The sequence below is a fragment of the Pelodiscus sinensis genome, unplaced genomic scaffold, assembly GCF_049634645.1.
Source record: "Pelodiscus sinensis isolate JC-2024 unplaced genomic scaffold, ASM4963464v1 ctg35, whole genome shotgun sequence".
In the NCBI taxonomy this organism is placed as follows: domain Eukaryota; kingdom Metazoa; phylum Chordata; order Testudines; family Trionychidae; genus Pelodiscus; species Pelodiscus sinensis.
Genome location: NW_027465908.1, coordinates 7584368 through 7610711, shown reverse-complemented (window position 1 = coordinate 7610711; position 26344 = coordinate 7584368). Strand labels below are relative to the sequence as shown.

Sequence of the window (26344 nt, the reverse complement as noted above, 5' to 3'; positions counted from 1 at the left end):
GTCCCAGTGCTCTGGGTGCGAGAGACGTGCCTGTAACTCCCTGCTGGGAGCGTGGGCCCTGCCCTGCCTGGTGGGGGAGGGGACAAACACAGGCTGGTTGACAGGGGCTCTGACACTCCAGCATCGGGGTCATCCAGCCCGTCAGACGGATTTAAACCAGGCCGGTCGGAGCCTCCTGCACTCGCCAAGGGGGATTCTACACTTGCTGCCTTGGGAGCCAGGGTCACATTGCAGAGCTCCCCCAGGGACGTCCCACGGCACCACCAGCCCAGCCCCAACCGCTGTCCCTGCCCTCAGCAACGTGGCTGCGTTTTATCCTTCCCCTTCAGTGACAACTGCCCATTCCCCACCAGCCCCAGATCTTGTGGGACCTACTCCCTTCCCCACGAGCAGTGAGCGCCAGTGTAGCTCCCTGCTGAGGCTGTGGCTGTGGGAACAAGCCCCTGGCTTTGGGAGGGAGATGAGATGTCAAGGTGCTGAGTTTCACCCTTTGGGGCAGCTGGAGGTGCCTTCTGAGAGCTGGTTTTCAGAGGGGTGTGATCAGCCCCTCCCCTCCCCCGTGTTTCTGGCTCCTTCCAACGGCTTGAATCTGGCACCTAAAAATTGAGGAATGTGCATTTGGAAGAGGGAATTTCTGTCTCTGTTATCGTTAGTGTGCCCCAGCAGCTTAATGGACAAAGCAATGGCTTCTTAAACCAGGGATTGTGGATTCAAGTCCCACCTGGGTTGACAGTTGTGATGTTTCCTGGCAGATGTAGAGTCTCTTTGGCTTCCTCTTTGCCATGTTATCTGTGAGATATTTCAACACTGGGCAAGTGTCCCCTGGAACTGCCATTTCCCCCAGACAGGACCCCTCAGGAGCAGACAGTGACACTGGTGTTAGGGGCAGACAGGAGGAGAGTGTTTCCTAAAAGCTGAGGTGTGCACAGTGAGGTCACTTGCAGAGGTGCAGACGCTGGCTTCTCTGTATGCGCCTTGGCACCTGTTACCCATCGGTACCCGCCATCTCTCACCCCCCTGCCAGCACCCAGACAGAAGGCCAGTGCACATGGAGCCAGCGACCGTAGCGAAGGAGGCGGCTGCAGCACAATTCCAGGCCTGGGGCACATTGAACAATTGTTTGAAATATTTTGAAAACAAAAAAATATGAAAAACTTTAGGCTCCATCTACACTGCAGGATTCTTGCCCAAGAACGGTTTTGGGGAAGAGTTCTTGTGCAAGAGCAAGTCCACACTGCTGTATGCTTTGGCCCTAAAAGCAAGGCAGGATAGCTCAGTTATTTGAATGTTAGTTTGCTAAGCCCAGAGTTATGAAGTCAATCCTTGAGATAACCATTTAGGTATCTGGGGCATATCTGTCAAGGATGGTTCTTGGAGCTTCCATTAGCGCAAGGACAGAACTACCTGACCTCTCAAGGCTCCTTCCAGCTCTATGAGATGGTGTATCTCCTTATAAAGAGAATTGTGGACACTCTCTTGTGTAAGAAAGCTCTAGCCATAGGGGTTTCTGGAGCAAGAAATCCCTCTTGCCTGTGCACACTGCCTTCTTGTGCAAGAGGGCTTATTCGTTATGGGGAGAGGAATAATCCTGTGCAAGAAGCCATCTTTTCCAATGGTTTACTGTATATTTTCTTGTGCAAGAATGCACATGCAGGGTAAACACTCCACTAGTTTTTGCACAAGAACGGTCATTTTTGTGCAAAAAGCTTGCAGTATGAAAAACCTCACACCAACAAGCCCACCCCAGGAGGTCCCATTGAGATTTGAACTCACATTGCAGGTTTCAAAGTCCTGAATAGTGATTCCAAAATAGCTTATTTCAAACTAGCACGTCTACACTGCAGGAAAACCTCACAATAGTCCGAGTTAGCTCGTCCACACTGGGGAACCTGAATCGATTTAGAGCCCTGGGAAGAATGACGTAGAATGGCCCCGGGGAGGGGCTAGTTCAAACTAGCAGCAGTGGCGCAGGTACACAGGCCTTATTTTGAAACAGCTATTTTGGAACAGGTGTTATTCTTCGTAGAATGAGGTTTGCAGAAGTCGGAATAAGCCGTCTGTTACTTCAGAATTATTTCAAACTAACGGAATTGCTGTGTAGACTCTTGCATTGTTACTGTGGAATAACGGCCATTGTTCCAAAAGAACTTTTGTGTGTGGACAGAACCTGTGCAGCCGAAGAAATGTGATTGGCAGCTCCTCCTTTTGTCAATTGAAGTGCAGGTCTCTGAAGACAGGGACCCAAGGTAACCACCTTGACTGCTTTCTGCTAAGGCCATGTTGGAGGGAAAAGAATGTCTCCTTCAAGCCAGAGTTGAACCAGCCACCTAAGGATCACTGGCCAAACACACACTACAGTTCTCCGCTTTGCCAGCAGAGCTATTGAAGGGTGCATGAACAATGCTAATTTATCCAGGTTGTTCCTTTTGCAAGTCTCAGGGCAACTTCTCCCCCAAGTAGATGGCATTGCTGATGAGGGGCAGAGGAGCACAGGGGCTGTCACAGGTACTTCACATGCAGACAGACCCCCTGAGTGAAACCTGAGCTAGATCCATCCATGTCTCAGCAAAAGGAAGAAAGCTGGGTTCTTCTCATGTGTCTTCTTTGTTCTAGAGTCTCTAGGGGTGTGGCACGGAAACCTTTTGTTCCGGCCGTAATGTTTTCCTTTATTTAAAATGAAGTTTGATCAACTAACATGAGACAGTTCAAACGCTTAATCATTTAATGATTTAAATTAAACTGTTCTCCCCAGCTGCAGCCCTAGCAAAATGGCTGGGGTGTGATTATGTCATTACTGGCGAGTGTCCATTAGTAACCAAGAGTCCATGGAAAGGTTTGGGGAGGGCAGGGGCTCAGCAAAGGGGTGGGGTCTTGGGGAAGGGACAGGATAGACCCTGGCTTGCCCTGACATTTAAAAGGTGACCTTGGGGGCATGTGGCCCCCTGAGCAGGCTCTGATGTTCCCTGTGTGAGCCCCAGAACCAGCCCTGAGTGAGGGGGGCAGGAGGAGCAGCTCACACATGCCAAGGGGCTGGCCAGGGGCAGGACATGAGCCTGCAAGGCAGCAGTGACATCACAAGGAACTTTTACAGCACCTCAGCTCATTGGCTGGGAGGCAGTGACCTCACAGAGCAACCATGGCAACAGCCAGGTGGGACAGACTCATTGGTTGGAGGCAGTGACCTCACAGAGCAACCTTGGCAACAGCCAGGTGGGACAGGGGCAATCTCAGAGACCCCCCATGGCCTGGCTGCATGGAATCTCCTTTGTGAGGTTTTCCCTTGAACTCACCTTCAAGGCAGCCTCAGACCAGAGCGCCCAGGACCCCTCTGCATGACTGCTGAAAGGGTTTGCCGTGTGAATTCTGTGGGTCAGGTGACGTCAGGCCTGGGCACTGAGATTATTTACCAGTTTCCCTGGCCTGCTGTTACTTAGAGCTGTCATGGCCGAGTGGTTAAGGTGTTGGACTTAAGATCTAATAGGGTTTCCCGCCACAGGTTCAAAACCTGCTCACAGCGAGGTCTGTGTTTTGGCCACAAGCCTTTCTAGGGCAACATGGTACCCAAACCCTGAGAAGAACGTGGCCTGTCCCGTCAGAAGGGACACCTGCAGAAGGCAACAGAGGCTAGAAAAGCAGGAGAGAACATGGGTTGCAGGGTCCTGCCTAACAACAGGAAAACCAGTCTGGCTTTCAGCAGAGCCACCTCCCCATGGACACAGCCAGGGGACCAAGTGCCTCCAGTGGCCCCTCCCTCTCCCCAAAAGCCAGCCCTGGTTGGGTAAAAAGATGCTGGGCCCAGAGGCCTCCCTTCACCTGGCAGAGGCAGAAGTGATGGAGACAGGCCCAGGGGTGTGTGGACTACAAAAGCCTCTTGTTCCCTTCTCAACTCCTAACAGTGCAAACATCAGGGAGAGTAGCTCCGTGATAGACTACAAATTATATGAGCGTTACTTCAAATCCAAGGGTACGTCTAGACAACATGCCTCTGTCTCTGTCCAGCTGGCCGGCCGTTAGGGGAAACTTCCTGTAAGACAAGCAGGGTGGCTGAAGAGGGGCATCAATGGCCTAGGAAAACGATGTGCTTCCCGGGAGATGGCAGAAGAAGCAAAAAAAAGACCCCCCCCCCCCCCCCCCATGCAGCAGGCCAGGCCAAGCCAAGCCTGAACATGGAATAGAGACCCAGCAGAGAAAAATGCAGAAAACTAGCAATGCTCGCCACAGAGAAAAAAAGGAGTGAGAACAGGAGCAGCAACATTCCTTCTCCGTTTGCCTTGGTCATCCATCAGTCTATTTTTCACAGCAAGCACCAGGAAAAAACATGAACACAGTCACCCACTGCCACAAATTAGGCAGTTGAGTTTCCCACATTTGGGGAAATCGCAGGGGTCAGCACACCCACAATGCAATGGATGATCCTCACCCTGTGAAAACCACCTTTGTGATCATGGTATCTCCTCTACCAGGTAAGTATAAGCTCCACCCGCACAACCACCGCCTGCCCCCCACCGTCCAAACCCTTTCACATCATGGGGGACACCGCCTCACGCACTCACACCGCCGTTCCCCAAACGCTCCCCTACTGCCCGCACCCGCCCCCAAGCCGCCCCTGACACCCACACCGAGCCCCGCTTGCCCAAAGCGGGCCCCACTCACCAGCCCGCTCCCGCTCCCACAAGCCTCTGCTCGTGCCGACATCTGCATACTGCTCACGCTGCTCCGCCCCTCCGCCCGGGACACGCCCCCACCTGACTGTCTGCCTGGGCCCGGCACTCTGTCCCCTCTCCGGCCTGAGCCCCACTTCGGCGGCGAGGAGCCCGGTGGCGCTGCTGCACCCCGACTCTCAACACCGCTGGCGCTCTCCCCGGCTGCGGCCTGCACACCCAGCAGGGGCTGGCTCGGGCAGGAGCCGCCACTCGGGAGGCACCGGGTCCGTGCGGCTTCCGCTCTCGCCCCGACACCCCTGGCCCAGCCGGGCCTGTCGCCCTCCGGAGCCGGGTGCATCCGGACTGTGTCTACACTGGCCACTTATTCAGGAAAATCAGCCACTTTTCTGGAATAACTTGCCAGCTGTCTACACTGGCCCCTGGAATTTCCAGAAAAACACTGACGATCTACTGTAAGAAATCCTTTTTCCGGAAAACTGTTCCGGAAAAGGGCCAGTGTAGACAGCACAGTACTGTTTTCTGCAAAAAAGCCCCGATCGCGAAAATGGCAATCGGGGCTTTTTTGTGGAAAACCGCGTCTAGATTGGCACGGACGCTTTTCTGCAAAAAGTGCTTTTGCGGAAAAGCATCCTGCCAATCTAGATGAGCTTTTCCGAAAACGCTTTTAAGGGAAAACTTTTCCGTTAAAAGCATTTTCGGAAAATCATGCCAGTGTAGACGTAGCCAAGCAGTATGCAGGTAATCAAGTCGTTGAGACAATGCCATTTCTGGTTGAAATGGCAAGACACTGTTTTTCTTTGTGATACTGTCTGATATCCCTTTTGTGTGCATTGATTCTTTGGCGAAGCATCTGAGACGTTTGTCCAGTTATATACATTATCTTTCCCATTGCAAAGATAGCTTCCCCAATTATCACCTCTAATATCATTAGCTCACAGACATTTACCTCCCCCCTCCCATCTCTCCTCTGTTCTGAAATTTGATTTGTCTTTTTTATAGGTGTTCACTTTTTTTGATTGTATCCCTTGGCTACATCTATACTGGCATGATTTTCCACAAATGCTTTTAATGGAAGGCTGTGTCTAGACTGGCCAGTTTTTCCGGAAAATCAGCCGCTTTTCCAGAAAAACTTGCCAGCTGTCTACACTGGCAGCTTAAATTTAGGCAAAAGCACTGACGATCTCGCGTAAGATTGTCAGTGTTCTTGCCCAAATACTATGCTGCTCCGGTTCGGGAAAAAGTCCTTTTGCGCAAAACTTTTGAGCAAAAGGGCCATTGTAGACAGCCCAGATTTGTTTTCCCCAAAAAGCCCCGATCGCGAAAATGGCAATCAGGGCTTTTTTGCAGAAAAGCGCGTCTAGATTGGCACGGACGCTTTTCCGCAAAAAGTTCTTTTGGGGAAAAGTGTCCGGGCCAATCTAGATGCTCTGTTCCAAAAATGCTTTTAACGGAAAACTTTTCCATTAAAAGCATTCTGGAAAATCATGTCAGTCTAGACGTAACCCCTCTTATTAACACTACATAGCTCTATTTTTTGTTTTAGCTAGACTAGACTAACACAACTACTACTATTAAAAAGGTAGCACAACATAAGGTACAACAACATTTTCAAATAGACACAGGCATCTACAGGCCTCATTATAAAAACTAATAGTTCAGTTCTGTTTTTTCACACCATTAGGTAGTTTCATCAAAGAGAAGCCTCAAAAAATTGAGTACAAACTCATAAATGTTCCTCTCCACAGAAATCTTTAGTAAAAGGCAAAAGATTTATACAATCTGAAGAGAAACCAGAGTATACTGCAGTTGCTGCAGAGGCGCTGCCAGAAAAATGTTTCTCAACTCACGGTGGCTACACCGGACCGTCTGCAAATCCCCAGCCCTTCTGCAGCCTGTTGCTCTGCCACGCTGATAGCCCGAGTTTTGCATGGGAGCCAGGGGCTTTAGGAGCAAACTCTGCCCCATGGCGAATCACTGTGCGCAATGCATTGTGGGTATGTAAATGAGCACCCCGAGGTACGCCCGAGTGCGCGGAGGAGCCCAGATCTCCGAGCTGCGGCTGCAGCCCCTAGCTCACTGCCGCGGGCCAGGCTGGGCAGCTGCTGCGGGTCCCACCGCTGTTCCAGGCGCAGGCCACATGCTGGTTCCCCGTGGCCCCTTGGGCCGGTAGCTTGGGGGTGCCAGGCTCTGCGCTTCCCTCGGGAGGGGCAGGTGGGCTTGGGGCTCTGGTCGCTGCCGCGTGTAAGGGCCAGGGCACGAGCGACTGAACTGCCCCGGGGGAGGGTGGGTCAGCCACGGAGCCTACAGAGGATCCAGCCCGCCCCGCGGCAGCAAAGTTGGCGGCTTGTCCCCAGCCTCCAACGCTGCAGCCTGCACCTGTGGCCCTTCTCGGTAGCCCGCCCGCTGTTATCGAGCCAGACCCCGGGACACCCGAGTGCGATTCTCCCCCGCCTGGGCCGGCTGGTGCTGCCCCCGGTTTGCTCGCGCTGTTTAAACACCTCAGTCTCCACCCGTAGGAGCTTCCGCTCCCTAAAGGAGCCGGGTTGGTTCCAACCTTCTCAGGAACGTTCACAGCATGGAACAGAACAGGAACAGCCGCGCTGGTGACAGAAACCCTGGCACGGGGTCTAGCGCGGGGTTTGTAACCCCCTCGTCTGGGAGCGTCACTGGAACAATTCTCTGACACGCTGTGCTTCTATTGCATTATCTACACGACGAGTTTTCTCAGCAAAGAAAGGTGCTAATTAGGGTCTCATTTGCATGAGTCATGATCTTATTTGCATATTTTCTGGCAAACTGATTTTGCACTGGGGTTGTTGTGCAAAAACAAGCAGTATGGAAGTTTTCTTTTTGTGCAAAACCTCCTTTTTCTGCAATATCAGGATACCTCTTTTGGGGGGATAAGAATCTTGTGAAAAAAGGGGGTTTTGTGCAAAAAAAAATGTTCACATGGCTTGTTTTTGCACAACAATCCCATTGGCAGAAAATATGCAAATGAGATGGTGACTCATGCAATTGAGTCCCTCATTAACATATTTTTTTAAGGAGAAAACTTCTAGTGTAGATGTAGCCTCTGTGAGTTACCAGCAGTGGGGCTGTTTGCATCTAACTAATTGCATCATTAGGCCATGTCTTCACTTGGGTAGAGTTCGCTGTTGCAATCCATCTTCCAGAGCTTGATTTAGCAAGTCTAGCTAAGCCTCACTAAATCAACCCCCTAGGGCACCTCCTGCTCTTTGCTACTGTCCTACTCCCACTGTGAGAGCACCAACAAGCTCAACTGAAGGTAAAACCAACTCCAGATACATGTTGAAGAAAAGACCCATTGACCTGGCAACAAGACACCACTGGGAGTTGAACCCAGGATCTCGTACATACTAGGTAGGCACTTTAGCCAACTAAGCCATGGTGCTCTCCTTAAAAGCACCCCTAAAACTGTTCTACTTTATGGTGCCAGACCCCCCCTTCCCATTCCAAAGTGCAGCCGTTCCCCATTCCCCTCCAGCTCTTGCCATGACTCAAGGCCTGCGCAGCCTGAGACACTTGATTGGCAGCTGGTACCCAAAACCTTTTTGTCAATTGTAGCACCAGGCCCCAAAGGGACAGACCCAAGGCAGCCGCCTGGTCCTAAGGCCGGGCCTGCAGCCAGGGGGAGGGAGAAGAATCTCTCCTTTCAGCTGGAGTTGAATCAGCCACCTAAGGGCACTTGCCGAGCACCCGCTACAGGCCTCTGCTCTGCCAGCTGAGCTATGGAAGGTGCCTGGGGCAGGCTGCTTTGCCCAGGTGGCCCTTGGACGAGTGCCAGGGCAAGAGCCCCCCGAAGGGGAGGGGCAGGAGAATCCAGCAGCACAGGGGTGTCACTGGCGCTTCATACGCAGAAGGACCCTTGAGTCAAACCAGGCAGTAACCTGGCAGGCGCTGCCCCTTCTCCCACTGGCCTGGGCCTGGCCTCCCTCCCCCGCCTGGCACCACAGAAAGCCCCTTGACATGAGCCTGGGCAAGCCAGAGGCCTCAGGCCTGTCCCCTCTGAGGGGCTTGTGCCTCGGCCTCCTCTGCCCTTGGTGCCGGCTCTCCCGGCTGCCCCTGAGCGCTGCTGGCCAAAGGAGGCAGCAAGGCAGGAGAGGGGGGAGGAGCAAGTCCCGCTGAGGCTGACAGCTCGGGCTTAAGCTCGGGAAGGGGGGACACAGGGCAGGGCTTGTACAGAAGGAGAGGAGGGAGATACAGCGGCAGCTCCCTCACCCCATCAGGTGGGGAGGGGGGGTGGGAAGGGCAGAGATGACGGGTCGTGGCACTTGGGGGCACCAACTCCTCCACCCCCAACAGAATTTCTAAAGTTTATAACCAGGGTGTCCCAAATGCCCCCTGCCCCTGTGGGTGCCTCTCCCTGCGCCCCTCCCTCTGCAGGCTCCAGTCCCCCCGGGGGGAAGAACTGCCCCCTCCAGCAGCCTGAGGGGAATATTTCTGTGAATTTTTAAGTGTAGATACCTGCAAACACTGATCTGTTAGAGACTGGCAACAGTTTATTTCCATATTTGCATATTTGTTATTTGCATAATGTATATGCAGACATGTAAATAGAATATTACTGGTCTGGCACAAGTTTGTGAATGGGTTTGCCTGTCCATGATAGATAAACACAAAGGCTGGAAACACTGGCCTGATCCCTGGGGGCTGGCCGAATGCAAGGCAGGGAAAACACTGGGTGAAGGGGGGGCGGTATTTTCCCCACCAGGCCTCTGTCCCTCGGAATCCCTGGGGACGTTGGGTTTTGTCTCGTTTGGTTTCCCTTTTCCCTGCTTCCCTCCTGGCTGTGGGGAGGGGGCGGCTCTCTCACCTTCACGGCAGGAAGCCCTGGCACAGAGATGGGATGGGCAGATGCCCTGAGAGCGAGTCCCTGGGCTGTTTGGAGAGAGATCTTTCACCCTTTCTCCCACCTTGGCACCACCAGGATGGCCGAGTGTTTAATGAGTTGGACTTAAGTTCTAATAGATATTTTTCAGTGTGGGTTCAAACCTCACTTCTGGTAGTTTCCCTGCTTTGGAGAGACATTGATCTGGATGGTGCTTTGCCTTGGTATGAGGGCAGGAGACTGGAATTCACCTCTGAAGGTCCTTGCCAGTTCTAGTGCTCTGTGACTAGACTCTTGGTTCTGATTAACCGAGCAGGTGCCAGTCACAGGGAGGAGACTCAGGACTTTGTTGTTCTCCTTAAGTCCCAGCAAATGAGCCAGAACCAATCGACTGCTGGGGGAATTGTTCTGCTTCTTGCCAGTGGTTGTCTCTGAGCAGTTCCTGAGTCTCTCTGTGTCCCGGTGCTTCTAACCCACTGGCTGAGCTGTCCCTATGTGAGGCTTTGAGACACTTTATTCTGGTCAGTCAGGGTGTGAAACTCCAGACTGAGGCAAAAACCAGGACTATGTAGCACTTTAAAGACTAACAAGATGGTTTATTAGATGATGAGCTTTCGTGGGCCAGACCCACTTCCTCAGATCAAATAGTGGAAGAAAATTGTCACAACCATATATACCAAAGGATACAATTAAAAAAACTGAACACATATGAAAAGGACAAATCAAATTTCAGAACAGAAGAGGGATGGGGGCAGAGGTTAATGTCTGTGAGCTAATGATATTAGAGGTTATAATTGGGGAAGCTATCTTTGTAATGGGTAAGATAATTAATGTCTTTGTTTAAGCTTAGGTGTAGTATCGAATTTAAGCCTAGGTGGTAACATAGATTCAGGAAAAATCCCTGGGCTGCAATCCTTAGTTGCACACAATAAGAATAATTCATCAGCTCAGACATGATTTCTAAACCCCCAAACAAGGAAAATGAAACCTGATGGACTAGGGAGACTACTCCCTACTTACACATTTCAGGAAGTCCAATCGTAGCCAACACAAGAGTGTGTGTCCTAAAGAATAAGGTGTCTGATTTTGGATCAAAAGTTTAAGGGTGTGAATCCCTTCGCAGTTGTATTTACCTCCATTTGTCTGTGCTTGTGGATCCTGCTATCTTTGGCCTGGAAAGGTCCTATGTAGCAATGTGGTTTTTCTGTAACCCTATTGGAAGGCCTGTAGGTATTCAGTAGGTCTAAACTGAAGCCTTCTTCTGCAGCCAGATGGAAGAGCAGCAGCAATTAGTTGTAAAGCCTGGGGTCACATGCTCATACTCCAGCTATATGTCATTTAAATAGTGCTACACAAGGCTGGAGGGGGGGGGGGTCACTTATCCTAGTGGCACCCACTGTCACCAGGCAGGAAACAGATCTCACAGTGAGTAGAGAAAACTTAACAGCATTTTGTCTGGCAAAAGACTGCTTACCAATAGTTGTGGTTGTGCAATGGGCATTCTATGATTCTTGTCCTCACTTTCCTGTTGTTTGTCTGTGTGATCACTGTCTGGTTTGGATCTGTTTCTGTCTGCTGTATAATTGATTTTGCTAGGTGTAAATCAGCTAAGGCGGTGGGGTTTGATTGGTTAGGTAATTCTGTTACAGTATGTTATGTTTGGTTAGTGAAATTATACTAAAATAATTGGTTAAGGAAGAACTAAGCAGTATTGAGTTTCTCTATATAAACTGGGGTCCAAGAAGGAGACCAGCAAGAAGGAAAAGGGGAGAAGAGAAGACCTTGAAGCAGAACTCACCTCCAAGGCAGCCTAAGACGAGAACAGCCAGGACTCCTCTGCACAGCTGTTGAAATGGTTTGCTGTGTGAATTCTACAGCAGGTGATGTTAGGACTGTGCACTGGAATTATTTACCAGTTTCCCTGGTCCCCCCAGTACATGCAGCTGTGATGGCTGAGTGGTTAAGGTGTTGGACTTAAAATCCAATAGGATTTCCCTGCGCAGGTTCAAATCCTGCTCACAGCGAGGCCTGTGTGTTGGCCATACCCCTTTCAATGTGTGTGGCCGTGCTGGTTATGACACATGGACATTGTCACTGAACAGTCTGACAATGCCATAATGAATTGAGGTTGGAGAAATGTTTTGGATTGCTTGAAGTGCTGCAGCAGAAATACACACGATGTATACAAATGTAAACACGTCAAACGTCGATATCGACGTGAGGGAAGAATAAAGGTCAATCATTCCATTTCTAACAATAGTTTAATAAAAAGCTGGTGAACTGTAAAGGGAAAGGTTCCTGCACAGACACCTTGTTACAACAGTTTCTAATTAGCATCCATTTTTTTCCATCATATTTGACAGTGAGATGTCACAGCGTTAAAAAATTCTGACAGGAGTGAAAATCCCCTTCTCCCTCCCCCACCATCTGCTCCCCCTGGGGCAGGGGAGGGGGCCAGGTGGGGCAGCAAACCCCACCCACTGTCTGGCCGCATTTCGTACCAGTTTCACCCTGTGCTGGGGTGGAGCAAACCTGGGGAAGGGGGGAAAGGCAGCCTGGGTTCTTTCCAGCCAGGGGGTCCCATTCACCCGGCCTGGGCTGGGCTGCCAGTTGTCCAGTTTTCCACTGGAGGCTCCAGTTACAAAGGGAAAGGGGCAGCGACCGGTTGGCACAAAATGTTCAGGTACCTGCAGTATGCAGCTCCCATCACTGGGGAAAGGAACAGCAGCGCTGGGAGGGGCCTGTCGGTGCCGCAGGGTCACTGTCAGGGGCAGGGATTCCCTCCGGCCTGGGCCGGCACCGGGCAGATGGTCAGGGGAGTCACGTTGGTGCCCCCAGTGTAGAAATAGGGGCGCAGCGTCCCAGAAAAGGTGCCGGTGAAGGTGAAGAGATGGGACCTGTCAGTCACATTGTAAAACGAGACCTCGCCCGCCTCGTAGTCCAGAAAAACCCCCACCCGGCTGGGCCTGGCGCTCACGGGGAGGACGGTGCTGGGGGAGGTGCCGGCCTTGTATGCCCCGTTCCTCAGCCACATGAGCCAGTATCCATTCTTAGGTGAGAATGGGAACTTCCCCTTCCTGCTCACAGATTCCCTGCAGACCCCCACAGTCCACTCAGTCTTGTCTCCCACCTCCCAGTAACGCCTCCCGCCCACGAACCCCTCGGCGCCCAGCACTTCAGGGTAACTATCAAATCTCTCGGGGGTGTCGGGCAGATCCTGGCGCGTGTCTTCGTGTCTCACACTTTTCCGATCCTCAGACAGGACGAGTTTGGAATGAGCCGTGTCTGGATCCAGCGTCACGTCCACTGGGGAGAGAGTCACAGAGCCAGGGCCCTCGATGACTCTCGAGGTCCCTGCCAGTTCTGTGATTCTGATAGAGGTGAAGGCAGAGAGGGGCCTCAGGGAGGCAGAGGAGCAGTGACCAGAGGGGCTGGTCCCAAGGGCTAGAGGGATGCAGGGCCAGGGGGCGGAAGGTGGAGGGAGTGTGAGGGGAGGGGTCAGGCAGGAGGGGTGAGGGTGAGGGGAGGGAGGTGGGGCAGGAGGAGAAAGGGGAAGCACCAAGGGGCAGCGTGTGGGGGGGGGGGGGGGGGAGAAAAATGCCAGAGGACAGGGATGGGGAAGGCACCAGGGCAAATGGGGGTGGTGTTGGTGACAGGTTTGATTCTCGGTGGGAAGGGAAGGGTGGGTGCCAGGGGCCTAGAGAGGTACCAGGGGAGGGGTGAAAAATGAGAGGCTGAGGAGGAGCAGATGGGCTGGCAGCAATGGGGCAGGTGGAAAGGTGTCAGTGGGGGTGGGGGAAGATTAGAGGAGCAGAAGGGAGGCCATGGGGGCAAGAGGAACAGGCACTATGAAAACCGAGGAGCTGAAGGGAGGGGCAGGTTCTAGCCGGGATTTCGCTAGGACCCCGGGGGGTGTACACCAGTGCTCCCTCCAGCTGGTCCTAGCCATGTGCGGAATACATTTTATCACGTGCACTGAGGCACACCCAGGAAACACAGGTTGTGGCCATGTGAACGTTCTGCTAATCTGCTGGGTGGCTCCTGAATTTCCCCTGAGCGCGCAGGGTGGGTGTGACAGCAGGGCCCAGCCGAGCTCTCCCAGCTGCTGTCTGTGCCGGTGTCAATGGGGCTGCTCCGGCCAACCCACTAGTGCAGTGGTCTCCGACCTTTTTACACCCAAGATCACTTTTTAAGTCTCAGAACAGGCGAAGATCTACTGCCCCGCCCCTTCCTTGAAGCCCTGCCTACATTACATGAGGAAATCTAATGTAAATGTACTGTGCAGGTGCGCAGTTGAGAGGGCTCAAGAGCTACTCTTAGAGCCCCTGAGATCTACCGGTAGCTCGCGACCTACTGGTTGGTGACCACGGCACTAGTGTGTCATCAGGGCCTGAGTGAGCCCTTCCACCAGCTTGGGAGGAACCAGGTGGGGGAGGCGGCAGCTCCAACCTACATTGCCAGGGACACACCTGCCCTGCCTGGGGCCTGGCCCACAGAGCTGGGCTGCCCGGGGATCCGTTCTGCCTGGGGCTGGGCACAAACCACTGAGGTGCCATGTGAGGTCAGGAAATGTCGGGACCCTTTTAGTGTCTGAGTGACGGGCAGCAGCAGGGCTGGGCTGGGCCTGCCTGGGGGAGGGACCCTCAGCACCGAATCTGTGCTAGGCCCCTCTGTGCTCATCAGTTCCCAGCCCCAGCGGGCTTACAAAGTCCTGCAGTGCCCACAGACTAACAGGTTCTCAAACTTGTGATACTGCGACCCCCCCCCCCCCCCCCCCAAGTTGCTCGTGACTCCCCAGGGCCTCGGGACCCACAGTTTGAGAAATGCTGGACTAACAAATAGATTTGTTGTGGGTTTCTCAGCTGCTACAGGACCACTCATGGGTTTTTTAGAATAGACTAACTTGGTCCCCTCTGAGACCTCAGGGCCTGGCGGTTCCCAGCCCCGGCCCTTGTGTTCTTGCTGCATCAGCTGGGAAAGTAACAAAAATGCTGGAGCCCGGCACCTCTCCGGTGACACGTTAAGCACTGACCCGTCCCAGTCGCCCTGCGCTGGGGAGGAGGGGTTTGCTGGGTGCTGGTGAACAGAGGGCGGGTGGCCCAGGGGTTTGCTGGCCCCACAGGCCCGGTTTGCCTGCCCCTCTCTCCCATGCAGAGACAGAGCTGCCCAGGCCAGACTGAGCCTTTGGCTTGGGTCAGTGACAGCTGGAGCTGCAGTCACTGTCCCCAGCAGGGCTCAGCCCTGGACGCTCCGTATGTGGGGAGGAGGCAGCCTGGCCTGCCTTAGCCGCAAGGTTCCCCACTCAGAGCTGCCATCGCCCAGAGCTGGTGGAACCTCAAGGGACAGGACAAGGTCATTGGGGGGAGGGGCGGGGGGCAGGAGAAGGTGCCAGGGCCGGGCCATTGGGGATGGAGCAGTAGAGGGAACGGTGGCACAGAAACAGCAGCAGCCAGAACATGGCTCTGTGGGACTGTCAGTGACTTCGCTCCAGCACCCTGCTTTGTGCCTAGGAACCTGGTAGAAAAACACATTTCCTAGGAGGCCAAGACTTTGAAAATTCACTATTTGCCAGGGGCATTGCGTTAACATCATCGCTAGCTCAACAGGCCAGTGTCTGGGGGAGTTTCTCTTCAACTTTTTATTTTTATAATGAATTTTTATGCAAAACAGCCATATCGGGCCAGACCTCGGTCCCTCTGCCCAGTGTCCTGCCTCCTGCCACTGCAGTGCCTGGAGCAGCCAGAGGGAATCGTCTAGCGATCCCTGCCCTGTCATAGAATTATAGAGCTGGAAGACACCACAGGAGCCATCAAGTGGAAGCATGAAATATTGCTGCACCTCGTTTGCATAATTAATGAGCGGCCGCTTTTTGTACAAGAGACTTTTGTGCAAAAAGGAGCGGTGTAGACGGTGCCTTTTTGCACAAAAACCTCTGGTGCAAAAATGGAGCCTAATTAATTATGCAAATGAGGCATGGAAATATTCCATGCTTTGCCTCATTTGCATATTTCTTGCACAAAACAATGCAGTATTGACATAGCCATTGTGTTTAAACAGGAGTTGGGGCCCAAAGCCAGACCCTGGATTTGCCCTGGGCCCAGCCCCACTGGCTGGACACGCCTGGAGTTTTCTCCCCAGGCTGCAGCGTGCTGAGAGGACCCTGCCAGGAAGTGGTTTCCTGCCCCAGGCTGTGAGGGGGGGGGGGGGGGGGGGATGAGCAGGGTTAAGGTGGGAAGCGTCTCCTGGCCTTAGATCTGGAGCCACAACCCGGCTCCATAACACCCCCCAGCTGCTCCCCGGGCTCCAGCTTTGCCAGCAGGGTGTGTGAGGCCCCCTGGCTCCCAGCCCCTGCCTCTGGGGTCTCTGCACAGGGGTGGGCCCGAGGATCTGGGGTTACTGCTCCCCCAAGGGCCGGGATCATCTCCCAGGCCTAGGGCACAGGCATGGTGCTGGAGGGGGAAAGGGTGGGTGAGCCAGTCTCTCCCCAGGGCAGGAGCTGGAGTCACTGACACCAGTGCAAGGCCAGTTACCTGCGAATCCTCGGGCTCGCCTGAGTCCTGGAACAAGCAGAGAGAGAGAGAGAGAGAGAGGTGAGAATTCCCACCGCAGAGCCCCCGGAGCAAGAGCAGGGATGTCCCAACTCCTCCCGCCGCCCCCAGCTCTGCCCTGGCTCCACAGAGCAGGGTCCCACAGCCTCTGTCTCCCCTCGGCTGCTCTGTCCCACGCTCCTTGCCTGTGCCCCCCGCACCGCGCCGATCCTCGCGCGCCCGCCCAGCCCAGGGGTTGCTCCGGGCGGGGGAACAGGCTCCCAGCAGCTGCCGTGCCCGGTCCTAGGGCAGCACCCGGGATCCTCACCTCTCTCCACAGCCAGCACCCCTGGAGGGGAAGAGAAAACCCATCAGTGGGGGGGGGGGCAGTGCCCAGGGCTCACGGCCCAGCTCTGCCCCGCGCTGCCAGAGGGGCCCTGGGGAGCAAGGCCCCGGAACCAGCTTCTCTCAGATGTTTCCACCCCCAGCCACGCAGCCCCTGGGATTTCACACGCACAAGAACAGGGGAGGTGCCCAACTCCTATGGGCACCAGTGGGAGTTACGGGCCCAGCTGCTCTGGGGCTGCTGAAACTCCCGCCAGGCCCGTGTGACTTGCCAGGCACCTGCCCAGCTCTGAGCGTCTGGCCCAAGGGGTTCAGACACCGGGCCCAGGCACGTCTGGTGTCAGCCAGGGAGGCTCCACAAACGTCCAGGGAGCTGGGACTCGGGCCCCGAGTCTGTGACAACGTCTCCCACGGCAACTAGCTCCCAGCGTCCCCAGAAACCTCCCCCTGCCCCTCGGCCCGCGCAGGCTGGGCTGGGGGACCCTTTGCTTGGCAGCAGGAGAGGGCGGCCGCAGGGACTGGGGCAAAGGGGGAGGCACCTTCACCGCCTGCCCCTGTTCTCCACCATCCACATCCCTCTGGGATCCTGCCGTTCTGCTCAGAGCAGCCTCCAGGCTCAGGAACCCGCCAGCCCCCCAGGAGCAGACCCTGGGGCCTCAGGGACCCAGCTGGGCCTTTCCACGCCCCTCCCCACACCCGCATAGAGAAAGAGGAGCCCCCAGCAGCGCCGCCCCGTACCCAGGAATCCTGTCACGGCCCCCTGGAGACTGTTCTCTCCTGGGAAGTCCCGGATTCTCCGCTCCAGCTCCGGGCACTTGGGCGCAGGATGCGGCGACGTCGCCTCCTCGCCTCTGCAGAGACACGAGGGTGTTATTGGTCTCCCACCTCAGCCCCCCCCCCCCCCCCCAAGCCAGACAGGGGAGCGGGTGGGGGCTGGGCCACAGGCAGAGCTCACAGGGCCCTGACCTCAGCTGCCCAGGGAGTTTTTCCTGCCGTGCCTGGCCTGGGCCCTCTCTCCAGCCAGAGGGAAAACAGCCCAGGCAACACCAGGCCCAGCTCCTGCACACCCGGCCCAGCCCATGTGCCCCAAACAGGCCTGGCTGGGCCGCTCCCATGGCTGAGAGAGGGGCCCGTTCTCCAGCTGCTCCTCAGCTTCTCCGCTCAGCCCCCAGGGGCCGGGTCACTCCCCATGGAGTGGGGGCTCTGGGATGGGGACACTCCCCCCAAGGCCTAGCCTGGGACATTCAGCTCTTTCCCCACAGCTCCCCCTTCCCCCCACGAGCTATGCCAAAGCTGGGGGCAGGTCCCAGCTGGGCCCTTGGGGTGACCAGCCTCAGCTCTATTAATATTCCCCTGAGCCAGCGCAGCCCCCAGGGAGGGTTCCCCAGCCCAGAACTCTGGGGGCAGTACCCTCCCAGGGTGCCTCACACTCGCACAGTGGCAGTGGCACCCCGGGCGGTGGGTACAGAGGGGGCAGGGTTCAGAGGGTGAGACAGGCCCATGGTGGGGGGCTGTGGCTGGATTCACAGCCTGTGCTCTGAGCCTGCTCCCAGCATGACGGGGGTGAGGGGCAGATGGAGCCCGGACGTACCTGCTCACGGCGCTTCTCACACCCTAGAGGGGAAGGAGACAGAGCAGAGAGTCAGTGCCCATGGCCCAGCCTGGCTCCCTGCCCCAGAGGGGTCACGCTGCTCCCCCACTCTGCAGGCTGCTCCCCCAGGTGGGAGACCCACTGAAGGGCTGTGCTAGGGGGAGCCGAGCCCCTTTTACATCAGCTGCTTTGCAGGGGGGCCAGGTCCACTTTTTCACCAGCCTTCCTAATGGGCCAAACTCCTGCATCTCTGCAGCCCTGGCCCTGCAGCTGCCCCGGGCCCTGCTCCCTACCCTGAGTTACCCTGTGAGCCCCCAGTGACTGGGCTCCGAGCAGGTCTGACCCCGTCTCACCTGCAGCAATTCCAGCGCCGGCTGCCGACACTTCTCCTCCAGCTCCGAGATCAGGGTGCTGAGCCGGGAAATGTCCTCGCCCAGGCGGGCGGCGTGTTCCTCCCTCCTCCTCCCAATCTCCTTGTCCAGCTCTCCCAGCCGGGCCAGCAGGAGGCGCTCTCGCTCTGCCAGGAACTTCCGCAGCCGCTCGCACTCCCAGCCCACCAGCTGCCGCTCCACGTCCATCTGCCTCTGGGGGCGCACAGCAGGCGGGGCCGGGACGCGGGTGAGCGGGGCTGTGCGAAGTGGCAGGGCCTTGTCCGGGCTGCGCAGAGCGTTTCACTCCGTGTCTTTGCCAGGTTGGCTGGGTCTCGCCCAGGGCTTGTCCCAGGGCAAAAGTGTCACCAAAAATCACCCCAACCCCCATCACTGCACCAACAGACTGAGGTGCAGCCCGGGCCTTGGGAAATGGGGCCCAAACCAGCCGCTGGCATCCCTGGGGTGTCTGACACTCACACCTGGGGGTCAGCACAGATCTCCCCTCAGCCTGACCCTGCCACAGCTGGGCACATGCAGCAGTTTGACAGGCCTCACCGCTGCCCCTCACGGGAGAGAAGCAGAGCCAGAGGCTGCTTGCAGGCAGCCTGGGGTGAACTCACTGACCTCAGTTGGAACTAACACCAGCGTCCCCCAAGAGTCTGACCCGAACCCCACCGACTCCAGTGGGAACTAGCACCAGGGTAACAGAGGAGCCTGACCTGAACCCCAGTGGGGTCACTCTTGATTTATACCAGGTAGCTGTGAGCGGAGGCCGCCCCACACTGAAGTGACCCTGAGCTGTGTCCCTGCATTAACCCTGGAAACCCTTTAACCTTCTGAAGGACCCAGACACCAGCCAGCACAGAGACCCGCCTGATGCTGTCACTGCTCCTCCCCCACCATGCAAAGCTGCTGGGCAGGACCGGGCACCTACCAGGAGCCTCTCGCTCTCCTCGGCCCAGTCGGATTCCAGGCCCCGGAGCGCGTCTCTCTTCTCCCGCAGACGCTGCAGGCAGCTCAGGATTTGCTCCTGCAAACACAGACAGCGGCTCTGGGGGCTGCTTGGAGCCATTGGCTCGTGCCCAGCGAGAACAGCGCCACAGAGCAGTGAGGCTGGGGGAGCAGGTCCCCCCCTCTCCAGCCCTTGGTAACTGCCCAGCAGCGCTGCTGGGCCTGGCCCAGCTCCATGTGGCTGGGTTGTGTTCCCAGGCAGGCCCCTGGCTCTACCCAGGGCAGGGCAGACACATGCAGGGGGCTCTGGCACTGCAGAGAAATTGCCCCTGTAAGTCTGGTCCCTACCTTGCACTCTTGGGCAGCCTCCTCGATGGGCACCACCGTGTGCGCGTGGTGAGCCCGGGACCTGTCGCACACCACACAGATGGGGGCTTGATCCTCTTGGCAGAAGAGCTTCAGGGCCTCCTGGTGCCTCTTGCACTCTGGTTGCCCCTCGGGCACTGGCCCCGCTTCACCAGTTCCATGAGGTTCCCCAGCTGGTAGTTTGGCCGCAGGTGTCTGTGTGGGATGGTCTCTCTGCACTGGGGGCAGAAGTTGGGCTCCGACTCCCCCCAGCACCGACTGAGGCAGGCCCGGCAGAAGTTGTGCCCACACTCAATAGACACCAGGTCTGTGAAATACTCCAGGCAGACGGGACATGTCACCTCACCCTGGAAGCTCCTGGCCAGGTTCCCGGAAGCCATGGCCTCTCTGCAACCCCGCCCTGCGGGTTGGTTTTGTTTCCCGATCAGAGGAAGCAGCGTAGCCTGTTCAAGCTGTTTTATTTTTTTCTAAGCAGGTTGTACAACTCGGAGCCAATCACACTTGCTGGATGGAAATGCAGAAATTAAAAAACCGCCACAGAAGTCAGACCCCCAGAAATACCCCAAATAAGCACCACGCTATGTAAGAAAACTCCCAGGCAGTTTCAGACACACAGAACCTTGCCTGGTGAAAAGTCTCAGGGGGAGCCGTGTTAGTCTGTAACTAAAAGAAGCTTAAAAACCAACAAGTTTTCATGGGCACCGCCCACTGCTCCATGTTTGCCGTCTGAGGCAGTGGGCTGTGCCACGGAAGCTCATGACACTCTCCAGATTTTTTGCTAGTCTCTCTGATGCTACAGGGCCAGGGGTTTCTTAGGGCACCCAGAAGCCGGCGCTGCTCCCGTTTACAGGCGTAGGCAGGAGCTGAAGGACTGTGTCCCCTACAGCGAGCGGGGCCTGGGGAGGGACCCTGAAGGGGCAGTGGGATTAATCCCCCCCTATAACCCCTCATGTTTCACAATCAAATTCTGTTCCCCTTTGCCCCCAATCATACTGGGGGGCTGCTGAGGCGCGTGACTCGCCCCCTCATTAACCATCAGCAGAGCCAGGGCCCATTTGGGGGCCAGTGTCCCCCAGCGGCTAAGTCGGGGTGGCCCCCCCACAGGGTGTTCTACTGCCCCAGGTGGGGAGGAGAATGGGGGTGACAAGGGCCCCCCACCCCAGGGCAGGACCCAGAGCGGCCACAGACCCTGCTCCAGGCCCTCGTGTTCCCCTCCCCTCGGGCCCCACAAGCTCAGGCCCATGGGCCCCAGGGGGCTGCCCCCCTTGCTCAGACAGAGCCCCCCAGGTACCAGACTCGCTCTGTGCCCCCCAGCTGCCCCCTTCTGACACGGGCTGTGACCCGCTTTGGGCCCCGCCCCGCTCTCACCCCGGGGAAAGGCCCCGTGGGGCCGAACTCGCAGCAGCGCCCCCGCTCCGGCTCCGCGGCACGTGCGGAACCCCCCGCGTCGTGACACGCGGTGCCGGCCCCGCCCCCTGCATTCGCCGCTGCCGCCCGGCCCGGGCGCCCAATCGCGCGAGGCGGGGGCGGGGCCAGGCAGCTCCGGGTCAGAGCTAAGCCCGGGCGCGGATCCCAGATCGGAGTCACTGACCCGCTGCGCACGCGCGGTCCGACCCCTCCCCCCCCTTCTTCTGCCGCGCGCCGGCCGGGTTTTCAGAGCGTCCCGCCAGCCGCTCCCTGCCCCGCCCGCCTGGGCGTCTGACTCTGTGGCGCGAATTCTGAAGGAGCCGTTGGGGCCGTTACTCGCCGCGCGCCTGGTTCGGCTTCCGGTCAGCGCCGCGCGGGGGGAGGGGCAGGAGGACTCGGAGGCGCTGAGGTGAAGTGGGCGGGTGGAGGCGCGTGGAGGCGGTGACGTGTCAGATGGGGGCGGGGCAGATACATCGCTGCGGGGCAACGTGGGGAGGTTTTGCCGCCTCCCCACCCCGAACAGGCGAAGATCCACCGCCCCACCCCCTCCTCAAAGCCCCGCCCCCTCTATGCTCCTCCTGTCCGTCACTTCCTGTCCCCAGCCCCACTGACACACTCTGACAGTTTATTTTTAAATTCTGCCAAACATGCCACTAAAATCACGTGTTCCTAGCTATGAATAAATGGTCCGGTTTATTCCTGCTATTTCATCTACAGTGATACATGTGGGGGGGGGGGGGGGGGCAGAGCTCTGCTGCTGGGGAGCCAGCGAGTCCCTGCCTCTCCCAGGATTCTCCCCCCAGGGAAACCAGCGCCTGCCTGCCTGGGGCCAACCCCCCAGTGCCCCCCCTGCAGGGCTGACTCCCCGTCCTGTGCCCGTGCTCCCCCCTGCACTACACCCAGGGCACTTCTGGAATCTCCCCCAGTGGCACTGAGCTGCAGGACTTCTGCCCATCCCCAGGAAGCCCACACTGCCTCCACTGTCACTGCAGGGAAGTAGTGGAGCTTCTTGGGGGTGAGAGGGAGGGAAAGGGGACAGAGCAGACAGGACACTTTGCAAGCCACTGCTCAAGGCCTTGCCATCAACCTGTTGGTGACCACAGATTTAAACAGTTCACATACAATGGAAATCCAAGACAGGTGAATGTCTTCATTGAATCAACACTCTCACAGGGGGCACTTGGATTTGAACCAAGGACCACTCGATCTGCAGTCAAACACTCTGCCACTGATCTATACCCCCATGTGAGAGCAGTGTCTACAGCCAGTATTGAGAAGTGGGTAGTGAACAAGAGACTTTTGTGTGTCACACATCTCAGGTAGGACGGACCCTCACTGACCCTAGATTGTGACTGGTCCTAACAAGGAGTTTTCCTGAAAGCAGCAGAGCTGGGGCAGGACAGAGGTTCTGTCCACACGGAAAAGTTCTTTTGGAACAATGGCCGTTATTCCAAAATAACAATGCAAGAGTCTACACAGCAATTCCGTTAGTTTGAAATAACTCTGAAATAACGGAAGGCTGATTCCAACTTCTGTAGACCTCACTGTACACAGAAAAATGCCTATTCTGAGATAGCTATTTCAAAATGAGGCACGTGTACATGCTCCACATCTGCTATTTCAAAATATCCCCTCCCCAGGGCCATTCTAAGTTATTCAACCTGGGGTTCTAAATCAAGGTAACACGTCTACATTAGGGAAGCCTCCTTGGACTCATTTTGAGGTTTCCCTGCAGTGTAGACGTGCTATTTTCAAATAAACTGTTCCAGAATAGCTTATTCCAAAATAAATGTGCCGTGTAGACGTAGCCAGACAGTCCTGAGAGATGAAGCAGCCGGAGGGAAGCCAGGAGAGCAGAGGCCAGTCTGAGAGGTGAGTGTCCCAGGTGTCTACCCCAGGCCTTCTGTCTAGGTCCCAGGTGTAAGGGGCAGCACTAATGACTCTGAATCCTCCAATCTGAGTTCAAATCTCAGTGGGACGGGCTGGGATGGTTGCTGGGAGGTCCTTGTGCTCCAGGCTTTTTGGCATCCTTGCCCTGAGGTTCACTAAGGGGGGTTTTGCTTGTCTGAGGCCCATTAGAGCTTCGTGAGCAGACTTGTGGTCAGGTGCCTGATGCCATCACAGCGTCAGGGCAGGTCGCCCATCTGACCCCTGAGCTCAGCCCATGCTGGAGGCAGCCAGAGAGTGTGAGCAGAACGGGGGTAGGGGAGTTGTATACTTTGGGAAGGGTCCTGGCTCCCAGCCACACACCTTGGAACAAAGACCAACAGGCCCTGCACAAAGTGCATTGTGGGAATGAGAGTTGGGGCAGCAGGAAAGGGGCCAACCCCTGAGCCCCATCGAGCAGGCGGGAGAAGATGGGAGTGAATCCTGCTACCTCTCACGTGCAAAGGAAGCACTAACCCACGTGCAACTCATCTCTAGTGCTCTTGCCTCCAGCAGCTTTGTGCCCCACTAGGGTGGGTTATTTCAGAGACCAGGGAGGAAGAGGGAGGGGTCTCTGGATGTGCGGAGCCCCCCTGGCTCTGCCTGTGAAAAGAAAGAACAAGGGCACAGGCAGAAACTTCAATTCCACTTTGTGCGTCTTGACTTTTTCAATCTAAGGACTTTGAAGAAACACTTCAAATCTCTGCTCCAGTGGCGCAATGGGTCAGCGCACAGTACTTATAAGGCAGTATGTGTAGGAGACATGCTGAGGTTGTGAGTTCAAACCTCACCTGGAGCACTCTTTTTGAGACCCTGCTGGGTCATCCCCTTGCAGTGGTTCCAAAACTTTTCAGCATCACGCCCCCCCTTTTTGATTTTTGAAAACCCTCACGCCCCGCCCCCCCAAAAAAATAGAAGCAAAACTTGTTTTAGCAAAAAAGAAAAAAAATTGATGGGGGGAGGGCTAGGTCACCTCTTCCCCCTCCCCTGGAATTTCTTCACACCCCCTCTCCCTCCTGCTCCGGGCTGGCCCCAGAGCTCAGGCCCTGGGAGTCTGATCAGCAAGTGAGACTCGCCCGTCAGTCCAAGCTGCTTTCTTCCCGGCAACATAGGAAGGGGCCACTGCAGGTGCACAACTCCCTGGACTGCTGTGTCTGTGAAAAGGGGGAAGAGGACACATACCTCTCACTGGGGACAGGGCGCATGGATCCCACTTGTTCCTGCAGAAAAAGAAACAGGCTGAGCATTTTGCAGAGAACAGGCCAGAGCCCTTCTCCTGTCCCCGGAGAGATGGAAATGGGGCCGTTCCTTGTGGGGAAAGAAGTGGGTGTGTCGGGAGTGGGGTTTGAGCTCAAACCTCCCCACAGACCAGAACCCCACATTAGGGGCAAGAAAGAGCCTTAAGTCAGGCAGTGGAGAACACTTGGCTCTTGTTATGCTGTGATGGGATATTAGGAAACTTTTTGCACATAGCCTGGCTAGCTCAGTTGGTATAGCATGAGACTCTTAATCTCAGGGTCATGGGTTCAAGCCCCATGCTGGGTGGTGCCCTTCTTTAACTCACATTCTCAGTCTGCAAGCAATTGGCTTAGCTTTCATTAGGGCTTTAGAAAGAAAAAGTCTAGTCCTGGTGTCCAGCTTTAGTAGAACCAGAGAAAGAACCAACTGCAATTTCCATCTTCTGAGGAGAAGGGAAGAGGATTTTCTTCTCCTCAGTTCTAGCCACATCAGCCCAGGGAGGAGAAAAAATAACCCTCCGCCTGCTGATTGTCCCCTGTCAGCTTCTGTAGCTTCACCTCCTTCCACAGCAGCTCCAGCTTTGAGCGACAAATCTCAAGGGGCTGGTGAGGAAATGAGGAGCTGGCAGCTCGGCTTAGTGGCTTCCATGAGAACAAGAGGTGGAGTGTTCACAAGGTGCATTCCCCTCCCCGGCAGAGCAGGGTGTTAGAAAGAGCCAGGAACAGAACAGTCAGACAAGTGCCATTCTCTGAAGAACAGTTGTGTGTTGTGTGTTTTTGTGGTGTAGTGCTTATCACATTTGCCTGACATGCAAAAGGTTCCTGGTTCAAAACCAGGCACAAACACAGGGTCTTCTCTTATTGCTGCTCCCCTGGGTACTCGGGTAAGTGCAGCTCCTCCTGCCTGGGATAAGCCCAACTCACATGCGACGGGGGGTGGGGGGGGTGACATCAGCTGAGAATGCCCCTTGGTGCCAGCCTGGGGAAGCCAGAGGGGTCAGGCCAGGCACCTGATGGACACTTGTGTCTCAGCCTCCCCTGCCCTCGGAAGCAGGTGTATGGGGCCGGCTCCTCCTGCTGCTTCCCTTGTGTGACTTGCCCAAGGAGGAAGTGAGGCAGGAATGGGGCAGAGGAGGGAAGCCAAGCTGAGGGGGGCAGGACAAAAGCTCAACATCTCAGTGGGACTCAGTAGGGTGAGCAGAGACCCCCCCCTTGTTCTGCCAAAGCCTGTGGGGTGGGGCTGGCTGTGGGGAGGCAGAGGCCTGTGCCTGTCTCAGGGCATCCCCCAGGAGCCTCCTTGCAGCCCAGGAGAAGAAGGGGACTCTGGGTGGAAGGAAAACAAGCAAAGCTGGTCCCAGTGGGCCTAGGCCAGGGCTCCAGTTTGGCCCAGCTGAGTCACAGGTGCCTTGTGTAGGTCTCATGGTCTAAGAGGCAGCACTAAGGACTCTGAGTCAACCCTCTATCTATGCTGCACCTACACTTGAAATAAGATGTTACATCAGGGCTCTATCTACACTACACAGACAACGCTTTAGTCCAGAGAACACAGCTGCTGAATTTTTTTCAGAAGAGCAGACCATGCGCTTTTGGTGCCTCTGTGAACCTCGTTTTATGAAGAAGAAGGGATGTTACAAAAAAAGTTTTTTTTTCCCACATTTGGCCCAGTGTAAACAGGCCAAATGTTGGAAAACCTTCTTCCAGAAAAATCTATGCAAACTAGGCTTCACAATGTACCTAGCTTCTTCAGAAGAACAGTGTAGTATAGACATAGCTTGAGTGATGCACAGCACTGGTAGGAGACATGGAGGGATAAAGGGTCTGGTGGCACCTGCAGCCTTTCAGAGCAGCCCTTGCCTCCCCCCTTGCTGGGGTCTCCTGGGAACTGTCTGGACTAAAGCCCATCCTGGTGTCAGCCTAAGGATTGCCTGTTCTGTAAAAGCTGCTCTGGAAATGAGGAAGCAGCTAAAGTGACTCTGGAGGGATTTGAACCCACAACCTTTGAATGACCCACCTAGGTCACAGTGAGCACCACAACTTAGAAGTCCAACACACTTTCCATTGCACCACAGAGCCTTATGGATTGAGACCTTTGCTGTCTCTTGTAACCCT

The 26344-nt window shown here is 55.8% G+C and overlaps 8 non-coding genes and 1 pseudogene across 8 annotated transcripts; 5 read left to right on the top strand and 4 right to left on the bottom strand.

Moving 5' to 3' along the window:
* The first annotated feature begins 3435 nt into the window (after positions 1–3435).
* TRNAL-UAA (transfer RNA leucine (anticodon UAA)) lies at positions 3436–3517 on the top strand. The gene has a single exon. It is a non-coding gene; the product is annotated as a tRNA-Leu (tRNA).
* Positions 3518–4307: 790 nt separating this feature from the next.
* Positions 4308–4471, bottom strand: LOC142824530 (U1 spliceosomal RNA). The gene has a single exon (XR_012899388.1). It is a non-coding gene; the product is annotated as a U1 spliceosomal RNA (small nuclear RNA).
* Positions 4472–6347: 1876 nt separating this feature from the next.
* Positions 6348–6463, bottom strand: LOC142824526 (U5 spliceosomal RNA). The gene has a single exon (XR_012899384.1). It is a non-coding gene; the product is annotated as a U5 spliceosomal RNA (small nuclear RNA).
* Positions 6464–11455: 4992 nt separating this feature from the next.
* TRNAL-UAA (transfer RNA leucine (anticodon UAA)) lies at positions 11456–11537 on the top strand. The gene has a single exon. It is a non-coding gene; the product is annotated as a tRNA-Leu (tRNA).
* Positions 11538–12676: 1139 nt separating this feature from the next.
* LOC142824468 (zinc finger protein RFP-like) lies at positions 12677–21235 on the bottom strand (annotated as a pseudogene).
* Positions 21236–22242: 1007 nt separating this feature from the next.
* On the bottom strand, positions 22243–22314 carry TRNAC-GCA (transfer RNA cysteine (anticodon GCA)). Its single transcript has one exon. It is a non-coding gene; the product is annotated as a tRNA-Cys (tRNA).
* Positions 22315–23702: 1388 nt separating this feature from the next.
* TRNAI-UAU (transfer RNA isoleucine (anticodon UAU)) lies at positions 23703–23796 on the top strand. Its single transcript has 2 exons — positions 23703–23740; positions 23761–23796. It is a non-coding gene; the product is annotated as a tRNA-Ile (tRNA).
* Positions 23797–24469: 673 nt separating this feature from the next.
* On the top strand, positions 24470–24542 carry TRNAK-CUU (transfer RNA lysine (anticodon CUU)). Its single transcript has one exon. It is a non-coding gene; the product is annotated as a tRNA-Lys (tRNA).
* A 466-nt stretch (positions 24543–25008) lies between these two features.
* On the top strand, positions 25009–25081 carry TRNAV-GAC (transfer RNA valine (anticodon GAC)). The gene has a single exon. It is a non-coding gene; the product is annotated as a tRNA-Val (tRNA).
* The last annotated feature ends 1263 nt before the right edge of the window (positions 25082–26344 follow it).